This window comes from Triticum aestivum, chromosome 7D, assembly GCF_018294505.1.
Source record: "Triticum aestivum cultivar Chinese Spring chromosome 7D, IWGSC CS RefSeq v2.1, whole genome shotgun sequence".
In the NCBI taxonomy this organism is placed as follows: Eukaryota; Viridiplantae; Streptophyta; class Magnoliopsida; order Poales; family Poaceae; genus Triticum; species Triticum aestivum.
Genome location: NC_057814.1, coordinates 25,173,295 through 25,186,685, shown reverse-complemented (window position 1 = coordinate 25,186,685; position 13,391 = coordinate 25,173,295).

Below are 13,391 nucleotides of genomic sequence, written 5' to 3'. Positions count from 1 at the left end.
ATGAAGTTCTCAATTTTAAACAAAGGGTGGGAGAAAATCTAAAATATGCCTGGTATAGAATTTGCAATGCTCAAAATAGATCTACTAAAAAGCAATCCACTTCCGTTCTTCTTCGTAATTTTTACGTAGGCATCACTCCTTGGAATAGATATATTCTTGATACCATTACCGGAGGGAATTTTTTGGGAAGCCATACTTTTGATTCTTATAATGCTATGATAGATTTGTTAGGTCCACCACCTCTTTTGGTCAATGGAACTATTTTAACTCTGGCACATGTGATGCAAAGGCTTGATATTATTGAAAATAAAATTTCCACTGTAGAATTAATTGAAAATTTGGATAAAAAGATCCATAACCACATTACCCAATATGGATCTAAGGTAGGAGTTACTGTGAAAAATCTTAGGGAAAAGGAACCCATGGTTAATGAGAAGATAGACCAAGATTCCACTACAATTGATAAAGTTGAAGATATTATTAACAATTTGGGATCCGCCTTTTCTTCCTTTAAAATATTACTTCAAATCCTCCTCCTACCAAAGTTGCCTAGTTTATCTATGTTCCCAAAAATAATGGTGAATCTTCTAGTAAAAAAATTAAGACCTCAAATCAATAAGTGTTCACCCCAATTTTTTTGATATCGTTAAGGAACCTTTTACTACAAATGAATTTCTTGATTTCTTGCCTAGGAGTTTGATCATTAATAAAACCAAAGAACCCATTAAGGGTCATATGTGTTTAATTTAAGGATTGCATACCAAAGATGACAATACCTAGATCTATTCTTGTTTTTATGCCTCGCTAGGGGCGTTAAACGATAGCGCTTGTTGCGAGGCAACCCAATTTTCTTTTTGTTTCTTGTTTTTTGTTCCTGTTTAGTAATAAGTAATTCATCTAGACACTTTTTAGATGTGGTTTTATGTTTTAATTAGTGTTTGTTCCAAGTAGAACCTTTGGGAAGACATGGGTGAAGTCTTTGCAAACTTGCTGTAAAAAACAGAAACTTTTGCGCTCACGAGATTAGATGCCATGTTTTACTGGTGAGTGCTTTTAGGTTGATTCTTTTGCCAGATGATTAACAGAAAAATTCCTCACGTCCACCAATTTATTTCAGAATGTTTGGAGTTCTAGAAGTATTTGTTTGATACAGATTCCTACAGACTGTTCTGTTTTTGACAGATTCTGTTTTTGTGTGTTGTTTGCTTATTTTGATGAATCTATGGCTAGTATCGGGGGGTATGAACCATAGAGAAGTTGGAATACAGTAGGTTTAACACCAATATAAATAAATAATGAGTTCATTACAGTACCTCAATGTGGTGGTTTGTTTTCTTATACTAACGGAGCTCATGAGATTTTCTGTTAAGTTTTGTGGTGTGAAGTTTTCAAGTTTTTGGGTAAAGATTTGATGCATTTTGGAATAAGGAGTGGCAAGAGCCTAAGCTTGGGGATTCCCAAGGCACCCCATGGTAAAATTAAAGGACAACCAAAAGCCTAAGCTTGGGGATGCCCCGGAAGGCATCCCCTCTTTCGTCTTCGTCTATCAGTAACTTTACTTGAGGCTATATTTTTATTCACCACATGATATGTGTTTTGCTTGGAGCGTCTTGTATGATTTGAGTCTTTGCTTTTTAGTTTTCCGCAATGATCCTTGCTGTACACACCTTTTGGGAGAGACACACAAGAATCGGAATTTATTAGAATACTCTATGTGCTTCACTTATAACTTTTGAGCTAGATAACTTTTGCTCTAGTGCTTCACTCATATATTTTTAGAGCACGGTGGTGGTTTTATTTTGTAGAAATTATTGATCTCTCATGCTTCAATTATATTATTTTGAGAGTCTTTTAGAACAGCATGGTAATTTTCTTTGGTTATAAAATTAGCCCTAATATGATGGGCATTCAAGATGGGTATAATAAAAACTATCATATAGAGTGCATTAAATACTATGAGAAGTTTGATACTTGATAATTGTTTTGAGATATGAAGATAGTGATATTCGAGTCGTGCTAGTTGAGTAATTGTCAAATTGAGAAATTCTTGTGTTGGGGTTTGCATGTCCCGTAGCATGCACGTATGGTAACCGTTGTGTGACAAATTTGAAGCATGAGGTGTTTCTTTGATTGCCTTCCTTATGAGTGGCGGTCGGGGATGAGCAATGGTCTTTTCCTACCAATCTATCCCCCTAGGAGCATGAGCGTAGTGCTTTGGGTTTGATGACTTGTAGATTTTTTCAATAAGTATGTGAGTTCTTTATGACTAATGTTGAGTCCATGGATTATACGCACTCTCACCCTTTCACCATTGCTAGCCTCTCTTGTGCCGCGCAACTTTCGCAGGTACCATGAACCCATCACTTACCTTCCTCAAAACATCCACCATACCTAAGTATTATGGCATTTCCATAGCCATTCCGAGATATACTGTCATGCAACTTTCCACCGTTCCGTTTATTATGACACGCTCCATCATTGTCATATTGCTTTGCATGATCATGTAGTTGACATTGTATATGTGGCAAGGCCACCATTCATTTTTCATACATGTCACTCTTGATTCATTGCATATCCCGGTACACCGCCGGAGGCATTCACATAGAGTTATATTTTGTTCTAAGTATCGAGTTGTAATTCTTGAGTTGTAAGTAAATAAAAGTGTGATGATATTCATTATTAGAGCATTGTCCCATGTGAGGAAAGGATGATGGAGACTATGATTCCCCCACAAGTCGGGATGAGACTCCGGACGGAGAAAATAAAAATAAAAGAGGCCAAAGAAGCCTAAAAAAAGAGGCCAAAGAAGCCCACCAAAAAAATGATGAGAGAAAAAGAGAGAAGGGACAATGTTACTATCCTTTTTCCACACTTGTGCTTAAAAGTGGCACCATGATCTTCATGATAGAGAGTCTCTTATGTTGTCACTTTCATATACTAGTGGGAATTTTTCATTATAGAACTTGGCTTGTATATTCCAATGAAGGGCTTCCTCAAATGCCCTAGGTCTTCGTGAGCAAGCAAGTTGGATGCACACCCACTTAGTTTCTTTTGTTGAGCTTTCATACACTTATGGCTCTAGTGCATCCGTTGCATGGCAATCCCTACTCACAACCTTTGATATCTATTGATGGGCATCTCCATAGCCCATTGATACACCTAATTGATGTGAGACCATCTTCCTCTTTTTTGTCTTCTCCACAACCACCATTCTATTCCACCTATAGTGCTATGTCCATGGCTCGCGCTCATATATTGCGTGAAAGTTGAAAAAGATTGAGAATACTAAAGTCTGAAACAATTGCTTGCCTTGTCATCAGGGTTGTGCATGATGGGAGCATTTTGTGTGACGAAGATGAAGCATAGCCAAAATTTATAATTTTGTACGGATGAGCTTTCTTTGGCTATGTTATTTTGAGAAGACATAATTGCTTGGTTAGTATGCTTGAAGTATTATTATTTCTATGTCAATATTAAACTTTTGTCTTGTATCTTTCGGTTCTGAACATTCATGCCACAATAAAGGAAATTACATTGAAAAATTATGTTAGGTAGCATTCCACATCAAACATTCTGTTTTTATCATTTACCTACTCGAGGACGAGCAGGAATTAAGCTTGGGGATGCTTGATACGTCTCCAACGTATCTATAATTTTTGATTTTTCCATGCTATTATATTATCTGTTTTGGATGTTTAATGGGCTTAAATATGCACTTTTATATTATTTTTGGGACTGACCTATTAACCGAAGGCCCAGTGCTAGTTTCTATTTTTTGCCTATTTCAGTATTATGCACAAAAGGAATACCAAACGGAATCCAAATGGAAATGAAACCTTCGCGATGATGTTTCTTGGAACGAAAACAATCCAGAAGACTTGGATTTCAAGTCTGGAACTCCGCGAGGCGGCCACGAGGCAGGAGGGCGCGCCCAGGGGGGTAGTCGTGCCCCCACCCTCGTGGGCCCCACAGAGCTCCATCGACGTAATTCTTTCGCCTATATATACTCTTAAGCCCTAAAAACATCAGGGGGGCCACGAAACCCCTTTTCCACCGCAGCAACCTTCTGTACCCCTGAGATCCCATCTTGGGGCCTTTTTCGGTGATCTGCCGGAGGGGGAATTGATCACGGAGGGCTTCTACATCAACACCATAGCCTCTCCGATGATGTGTGAGTAGTTTACCACAGACCTTCGGGTCCATAGTTATTAGCTAGATGGCTTCTTCTCTCTCTTTGATTCTCAATACAAAGTTCTCGATGTTCTTGGAGATCTATTCGATGTAATACTCTTTTGCGGTGTGTTTGCCTAGATCTGATGAATTGTGGATTTATGATCAAGTTTATCTATGAATAATATTTAGTTCTTCTCTGAATTCTTTTATGCATGATTTGATATCTTTGCAAGTCTCTTCGAATTATCGGTTTAGTTTGGCCTACTAGATTGATAGTAGGAGAATTGCTTAGCTTTGGGTTCAATCTTGATGTGTCCTTTCCCAGTGACAGTAGGGGCAGCAAGGCACGTATTGTATTGTTGCCATCGAGGATAAAAAGATGGGTTTTATATCATATTGCTTGAGTTTATCCCTCTACATGATGTCATCTTGTTTAATGCATTACTCTGTTCTTATGAACTTAATACTCTAGATGCATGCTGGATAGTAGTCAATGTGTGGAGTAATAGTAGTAGATGCAGAATAGTTTCTGTCTACTTGACACGGACGTGATGCCTATATTCATGATCATGCCTAGATATTCTCATAACTATGCGCTTTTCTATCAATTGCAGGTGACGCAAGGAACGTATGGTTTGATTTAAGCACGGATGGCATTAATCCTTTTGGGGAGCAGAGCAGCAATCATAGCACCTGGCCCGTGACTCTATGTATCTATAACCTTCCTCCTTGGTTGTGCAAGAAGCGGAAGTTCATTATGATGTCATTGCTCATCCAAGGCCCTAAGCAACCCGGCAATGACATTGATGTGTACCTAAGACCATTAGTTGAAAACTTTTACAGCTGTGGAACGGAAAAGATGTACATGTGTGGGATGAGCACGACCAGGAGGAATTTGACCTACATGCGTTGCTGTTTGTTGCCATCAATGATTGCCCTGCTCTCAGTAACCTTTCGATGGTACATCGACCTCCTAAACAAACGATTTAAAACCCCTTTCCGCGACAGCATTTAGAACCATCGCCAAGTGAGTGTGGGCGATAGGGGGTCCTTTCCACACGACCCGGAAATCGTCGGGGATAGGCCCTCGTGGGACCCAGGCTGGGGCCGTGTGCGATCGGTGTGAAGGGGAACGCGACAGAAAACAAAAATTTTCCGACCTACGCACCAGCCCAGGACCACTATGGAGACTGCATACATGGTTTGATCTTTTTTGTTACCGACTCGTAGCGCAACGGGAAGTAGAGTCGATGACGATCGGCGGTGGAGATCCCCGCAGCTAGGATTTACAACCTCCCAACCGCGAGGATGTATACCCTCATCTGCTCCTCAGACAGCCCTCCGGGAGGCGGTCGAACAGCCCCCCGGACGGTGTCGCGGACAGCCCTTCGGGAGGACCTTCGAAACTCGAACGGTCACTCGGACAGCCCTTCGGGAGGACCTTCGAAACTCGGACGGTCACACGGACAGCCCTTCGGGAGGCACTCACGAACTAAGACCGAAACTACGATCTCTCTACAGAGTTGCACACATACGGTGTCATCTATCGGGTAGGGCTTCGCCGTCCAGAACTAGTTCCTGCCGGAACCCAGACAGCCTTACGGCTCTACGAAACTCTTTTCGTGGGAGGGAGAGAAGAAGCCAGATAATGCATGGCATGTGTATGAGAGCAAGGGATGAGTGTGGAGGGCTGCCCCTCCACCTCTATTTATAGGAAATCCCAAGGGGGTAGGGTAGTTTCACAAAAAACCCAAAATGCACATGAATGAAGTCCTTCCACAAGGACCTAGGAGTGAAACCAAGGAACAAGAGGGTCCCCAAGGGGGATACCCCATGTGGCCGGCCACACCCCCATGAGGGGCCCAAAAAATGGCTCCTATCCATCCATGTCATCCCCAAGATCTTTTGGAGCAAAGCCCCAAAAGGTGGCTTTCCATAAAGTAACCATAAAGCTGATTTTCACTATTCACGACGACATTTTTCAGCGTCTGATCGAACTGAAAATATTTATGTGGGCTAAGAACATTTCCAGTACCCACTAAAATGATTTTCAACGCGTTCCGAAACAATTCCGGTTTTAGTGATTTTCATCTGCGAAACGCATCTGAAGTGGCTCCGGCAGCTCCGGAACATTTCCGGTTTTTATCTCAGAAAATTCCAAAAAGCTTCCAGAATGATTCTGGCATCCTCCAAGAATTATCAGGCATGTGCCGAAACCAATTTGACTTAATGGTGTATCCCGAAACAACTTTTCGGTATCATCGAAACTTATCCGATGACCTCTCTCTGCGGTACGATTCCGCTGTCCGAAACTTTTCGGTGTCCGAAACTTTTTCGGTGATTTTCTCTCAGACTCCCTGTCTAGTATTCAGCAGATAGATGACCCTTAAGCGTGTGACCCTATAGGTTCGGTGAAGTATAGACATGACCCGGAACCCCTTCCGATCAATGATCAACATCGGAGCCGTGGACACCCATATTGACCCCTATACCCACACGAATAAATATTCGAGTGAACCTCCAGTTGCCGTGTGCTATTCCTGTTGCTTCGCGATATGTTACAAATACCCGAGGTGAGACATGTTGGCATTCCCGTGGATCAACAACTTGTCCACTATGCTAGTTACCTCGTTACCGGTATTGTTCTCTTTTCTCGTTATCGTGTTCCGGCATCCCCGTGATCAAATCACAAAGTGTCTGGCCAGACGATGATGGATACCGTAACACCGAGAGGGCCCAGAGATATCTCTCCATCGTCGGAGGAGCAAATCCCAATCTTGAGCTATCAAGTTACTTGACACACTTTTCCATGAACCCGTAAGCCGCCGTAATAGCCACCCATTTACGGATGACGTTTAACAAACCCCAAAGTTCATGAAGCAAGCATGAAGAAACTCGATACTCTCATGGTCTAAGGAATCATGCAAACGTTAACCATCTCTGTGTTATGTACCAATAAACTTGTGACGAATGTATCTCATAGCATAACATCAATTCGGGTCGATTCAACACAAATGTCCTTCCTGACATTGTGCCCTCAAAGTTGTTTGGCATAGACATGCCCATGATTGGGAAAACATAATCATCATGCAACACTTGAGCTAGTCTTAGAGGCATGACTAGGAATACATTTTATCGTTTATTATTCCACACGTGCATATGGGTTCTCCCCAGAGCCTTTATGGATATACGGGCTCGGGAACCACATCAGTTATAGCATGGAACATAAACATAATTATGAACTCGGAGATAAATAATATCATTTATTATTGCCTCTAGGGCATATCTCCTACAGACTCCCACTTGCACTAGAGTCAATAATCTAGCTTATGCTAATGCGCTTCACACCTGTGGCACACCGGTGTAAATATGCTTCGCTTGTGGTATAGCCTGATGTCCAACGGATCTGACGACTTCAGTTCCGTGTGTATCTTTGCATGTCCTCGCGTTTTCACGTTTTCACAAAATTCATATTTTGTGTGGACTTGGCTTTGTATGTATGTGAATCACAGGTCGAACCTGGATTCCTCAGACTGAGTTATGGAGCAACTACCTGCAGTAGTGTCCCATTGTCAAAAGCCATCTTGGAACTATACTAAGTTCATGAATGAACTATATGATTCAACATCTTCTTTGTCGCTTCTAAAGCGTCAACATACTTAGCCCTTGTTATAGAATTCGCCACAGTAACTAGTTTGAACAAATTCCAACTAACTGTGCCACCACATTGTGTGTTACACAAAACCCTTAATTTAAATCGAAAATCGCATGGAGAAAAGATGAAGACTCTATCGATGTAACATTTTACAACGAACTCTTCATGATCTCTGCTTGCGAGAAAACCATGTCATCAGTACTTACTCTAGTACTCTGTGACATCTTTCACTGTTGTCCCATGATCAGTAATTTGATCACTTTGGTATCCATACTCGCAACACCTTGGGAGTATCGGACATATCTGGTTGTTTTACATACCATGGAATACATGATTAATCCAAACACAAAAGTGTGTGGAATCTGCATCATGTATTTTACTCATCAGTGTTTTGGGACACCGAGTCTTGCAAAAACTCTTTCCATGTGACTTTGGCAAGAATCACTCCTTGGCGTTTTAAATGCTAAAAGGTTTTAGCATCTTGTCAATATGTATTCATTGCTTAGCCCCATTAGGTAAATCTATCTCCATAGATCATCATGCCTAATATTGAGGCTATTTAGCCTAAGCACTTCATCGAAAAACTATTTTCAAATGAAGTCCTAATTTGTGTCAAGAAATTTATTTCCAATTACCAATGTGCCAAGCACATAAGGTTTTTAGAAATATTATTACGCTCCCACTTACTTTCTTGAATTACAAGCATCTTCGTTACCCATTGATGAAGTCAAAACCCCTTTGACCATTTCATCAAAACACGAAGATTCCAACTCCATTTTGCTCTCTTCTGTCCATTGCTGGAACTCTGAAGTTTGCATACCTACTAGCATCCTCTGGATCGACAAATTACTTTGGACTGTATCATATACAAGTCCTAGCTTTCATTTCCATCAGATGGAAATCCTTTTATCATCCATGTTTCATATCTCATGATTGAAATATGTATTAATTGCTAGTTCAACCCGAACCGACTTTAAGCATCGCTACGATGAAAACAACCTCATCGTATTATTTCAACAAGTCGAGCTTTATGGATAAAACATTTTATCCGTATCAGTTTTAAGTTCCATAAATATTCGTTAGACTCTAAGTCTTCCGAAAGGTGTATCAAGGTTTTAATCTTGAATCACTTATATGGAAACTAACTCGGGTTGTATTGGCATTTAGCCAATTCCGGAGTCAGGGCCCATCAACGCTTCCTTGTGTATCGTAGGTATAATGTTGTCTAACAACAATATCTCGTTTGCGCACCTGAGAGGTTTGCACGAGCCTTGCCTACGTGGTTCAGCTGCAAGTTCGACCGAAGTTCATACATTTTATTGTAGAGACTTCTGTATCAGTCGCAGTAGGAAACTCTGGAATTTCTTCCAAGGTCTCTTTCCTTTGATCTGATGAAGATACTGTTTATCTCGTCGAGTTGCACTATTCTCCCACTCACCTTTTAGAAAGAACCATTCTCTTTAAAAGCACACCGTTTCGCGGCAAAACTATTTGCCTCGGTATAGTGAGGGAGGAATACCCAACATTTTGGTATAACCTACAAAGTAGCACTTGTCTGATTTGGAATAGGTTTGTAACCTTTTACACAAGCCCCATATTCCAAATGTTAAGAAAAGATATAACATGGTTGGGCGTACCATACCATGGCTTCATTTCAACAGACCCGATGTAGCTCTTTTCAGTGTAAAAGCCGCAGTCTCTAAAGCATCACTTTAAAAGGGATAATGGCAAATTTATTTATGTCATCTTTGACCTTACCATGTCATAAATGGTTTGATTACATCTCCACGGACTTTCCACTTGCAGTGGTGTTCCGGGAGGTGCAAGTTTATGAAACCCCTTTCACAACTCATCAGACATTCGCTAAACATGTAACTCAAATATTCCTTTGTGCAATCAAATTGCAGAAACATAATTTTCTTGTTACAATAACTTCTACTTCATTTTTGAGAACCTTTCGAATGATTTCAAAAGATCCAGACTTACGTCTCATCAAGTAAATATCCATATATCTACTTGAGTCATTTCTGAAGATAAATAAATCCACCACTAACAACACTTATCGGACTACACACATCAAATGTATGATCACTAATAAGTTTGTTGTTCGTTCCTTATGGCCTGTGAACGGTATTTTAGTCACTTCACTTTTCGGAGGAAAGTTGCAAGTGTCAGATGATTCAAAATCAAAAAGACTTCAAAATCCATCATAATGGAATTTTCCATGCGGGTTTCTCCAATGTGACCAAATGTAGTGCCACACTTGTGTGGTATTCTTTTAGTCTTGCGACATTTAGCGTCAGTGTTATGGATGTATCATATTACCCTCAATATTCATAACATACGTCCCATCGATGATGGAAGTATGGCCCTTATGTTATTCATAATACTTAACAACAATTGTTGTTTTTATGAACAACTCTTTTGCAACAAACATTGTGCAATGGGCTAGAGTGTATGAAACTCTAAAATGAATTATGAAAGTAAACCCAGAGGTATTGTATTATTATCAATATTCATAACATACATCTCATTCATAATGAAAGTATGGCCCTTGTGTTATTCATAACATCAAACATAAAAAGTTCTCTTATGAACAACCTTCTTGCAAGATGCCTTATGCAATGGGATAGAGTTTGTAAAACTCTAAATGAATTATGAAAATAAATACAGACGGCAATACACCGATGGAAGGTATAGTAACATTTACTATGTTCCTTGTGTATACCTTAACCTCATTTCTAGCTAGTCTTTCAGGCCATAGTAGTTCTTACATCGAGTTGCAACCGAATGCAATCGAGCGGGCATTTTTGTGATGAACTCACAATACCCAAGAATTAGTGGTTAACATGTTTAACCATAATTCGCAAGAACTATATCTTTGACCAGCCTTCTATACATCAAAAACTTGTATGACATTCATACATGAGCTGGATATTCCAGTCTTCTTTCCTTTTGCCTTTATACTTCTAGCAGTTTAACTTTTAGTATTTCTCCTACTCTCAGAAGAAGCACCCAACTTAAGAGTGGCATTAGCCCCGGACTTCCTAGGCGTGTAAGTCATACTAACACCCTTTGGACACTTCCTTTCTCTTTAAGTTGTTGTTTTATTCACCTTCCATTATATGACAGGCGTTCTTCTGGATCCCTTTCCCAACAGTCAAATGCATAGTAAACACTTTTACTAATACTTGCAAACAAACATTGCTTTGTTTGTATCTGAAAATAATTTTCAGTTCCATGAATATCATATAACTATCCCAACTTTCGAAGTTTGGGTTTCATGGAAGCAAACATATTCCACTTGACCGTAACAGAATTCTAGCTTTTGGATCAAAGGACGAGAGTCACATGATCCATAGCATTAGCGGGAGGATACGGAAAGCATGCGATAGGACAAAGTCCTTCTCGGCACTTTTGAGGACAATCCTCATATTACGGTACCAATCATAAAGTTTTAACCAGATATTTAACAGCTATTCAATTTTAACAGGGAATGTGGAAACGCGAGCCATTATTCTACAACTATTTTGCATATAACACTTAGGCAATGTTCATAATTAATTGCACTAAGAATTAAACATGTTAATTCAACAGTGCGCTCCCACTCAAATCAATATCTCTCAAAATTGATTGTGAGTGATATAAGACCCACATTTCAATTGTTCGCCATTGGTGTAACACCACTGATGACGAAAAATCTCAACCGGTAGGCCAACTTGCCAATCACATCTCTATGTGACTCTTGTTCATCTTTCGATGCGTGTGCTCCGAGCTCATGACGGTCATGCCTGAACGTCAAGACAACCAAGTGATCTCGCTGCGAGGTCTCAACTCACCCGCCTCACACTTCTCTAATCGTTCGTACCCGTGTGACACGGCGCACCCCGAAAAGATAGGTGCCGTGACGGTGCTACACTTGGGAGAACACTAACTACTTGGTATTTTAAGTGAGAGATCACCCTAATAAAAGCGACTACCGCGCAATCAAGAAGGGTGCATCATAAGGGATAAACATCTCAGGCAATTCATAATAGCATGATATGGTATAGCCCTTTCTGACGGAGAAGTCTTTCATTTCTTCGTCTTCGGCATTCGCGTCGGTGTTCACCTTCGCGAAGATTGCCACCACCTTGTCGATGCACCAGATAATATTGCTATCTCTATAGCTAACAAAATAATGCATTACAACAAGGTTGACACGCAGGTCATTAAAGTGCAATCATATGGCTCCAACCATCATGCCGAATTATGACACGCAGGTCATGTTAATCAAATTACATCATATAGTCATCTCATACATAATCGAATTAGTATGAGCACTGCTATACCACATCATATGCACATCCTGCAAAACCAAGTTAGACGCCTCTAATCGGTTTATGCAAAATTTATTTTACGTGGCTTCTAAGGTTTTGACTTAAATCGCAGCGACCAACGTTTTATCATCAAGTATGATTATTCAAGTTGCTAGATTAACATCTCGGGGTGTATGAAACACGGGATAATTAAATCTCGAGCCCCATACTAAACTTCGTCATACGCATGACCCCCGTGCAGATCATATCTGCAATGCCCTTTCATCTGCGAATTTCATCTTTCTTTTGACTACGGCAGAACCCAAAGAACTGATAGCACTTCCATGATCAATCAGGATCACGGATTGCCAGAACTTTGTCAAATTCCACCATGCTGTCTCAGGATTGAGCAAACGCAAATTCTAGGGAAGCAACAAGAACCTCGGGTAACATATTTCATCTGTCACCCGCATAAATAATTTTCAGCAATAGATCTCATCTACTACCTAATTATATTATGCAATACCCATACATCTCCATGTATTCTAGATCGAAACCTGCATCTACGCATAGCACGGCTCTTGATGCCATTGATGGGGAACATGACAGAAAACAAAAATTTTCCGACCTACGCACCAGCCCAGGACCACTATGGAGACTGCATACATGGTTTGATCTTTTTCGTTACCGACTCGTAGCGCAGCGGGAAGTAGAGTCGATGACGATCGGCGGTGCAGATCCCCGCAGCTAGGATTTACAACCTCCCAACCGCGAGGATGTATACCCTCATCTGCTCCTCAGACAGCCCTCCGGGAGGCGGTCGAACAGCCCCCGGACGGTGTCGCGGACAGCCCTTCGGGAGGACCTTCGAAACTCGAACGGTCACTCGGACAGCCCTTCGGGAGGACCTTCGAAACTCGGACGGTCACACGGACAGCCCTTCGGGAGGCACTCACGAACTAAGACCGAAACTATGATCTCTCTACAGAGTTGCACACATACGGTGTCATCTATCCGGCAGGGCTTCGCCGTCCAGAACTAGTTCCTGCCGGAACCCAGACAGCCTTACGGCTCTACGAAACTCTTTTCGTGGGAGGGAGAGAAGAAGCCAGATAATGCATGGCATGTGTATGAGAGCAAGGGATGAGTGTGGAGGGCTGCCCCTCCACCTCTATTTATAGGAAATCCCAAGGGGGTAGGGTAGTTTCACAAAAAACCCAAAATGCACATGAATGAAGTCCTTCCACAAGGACCTAGGAGTGAAA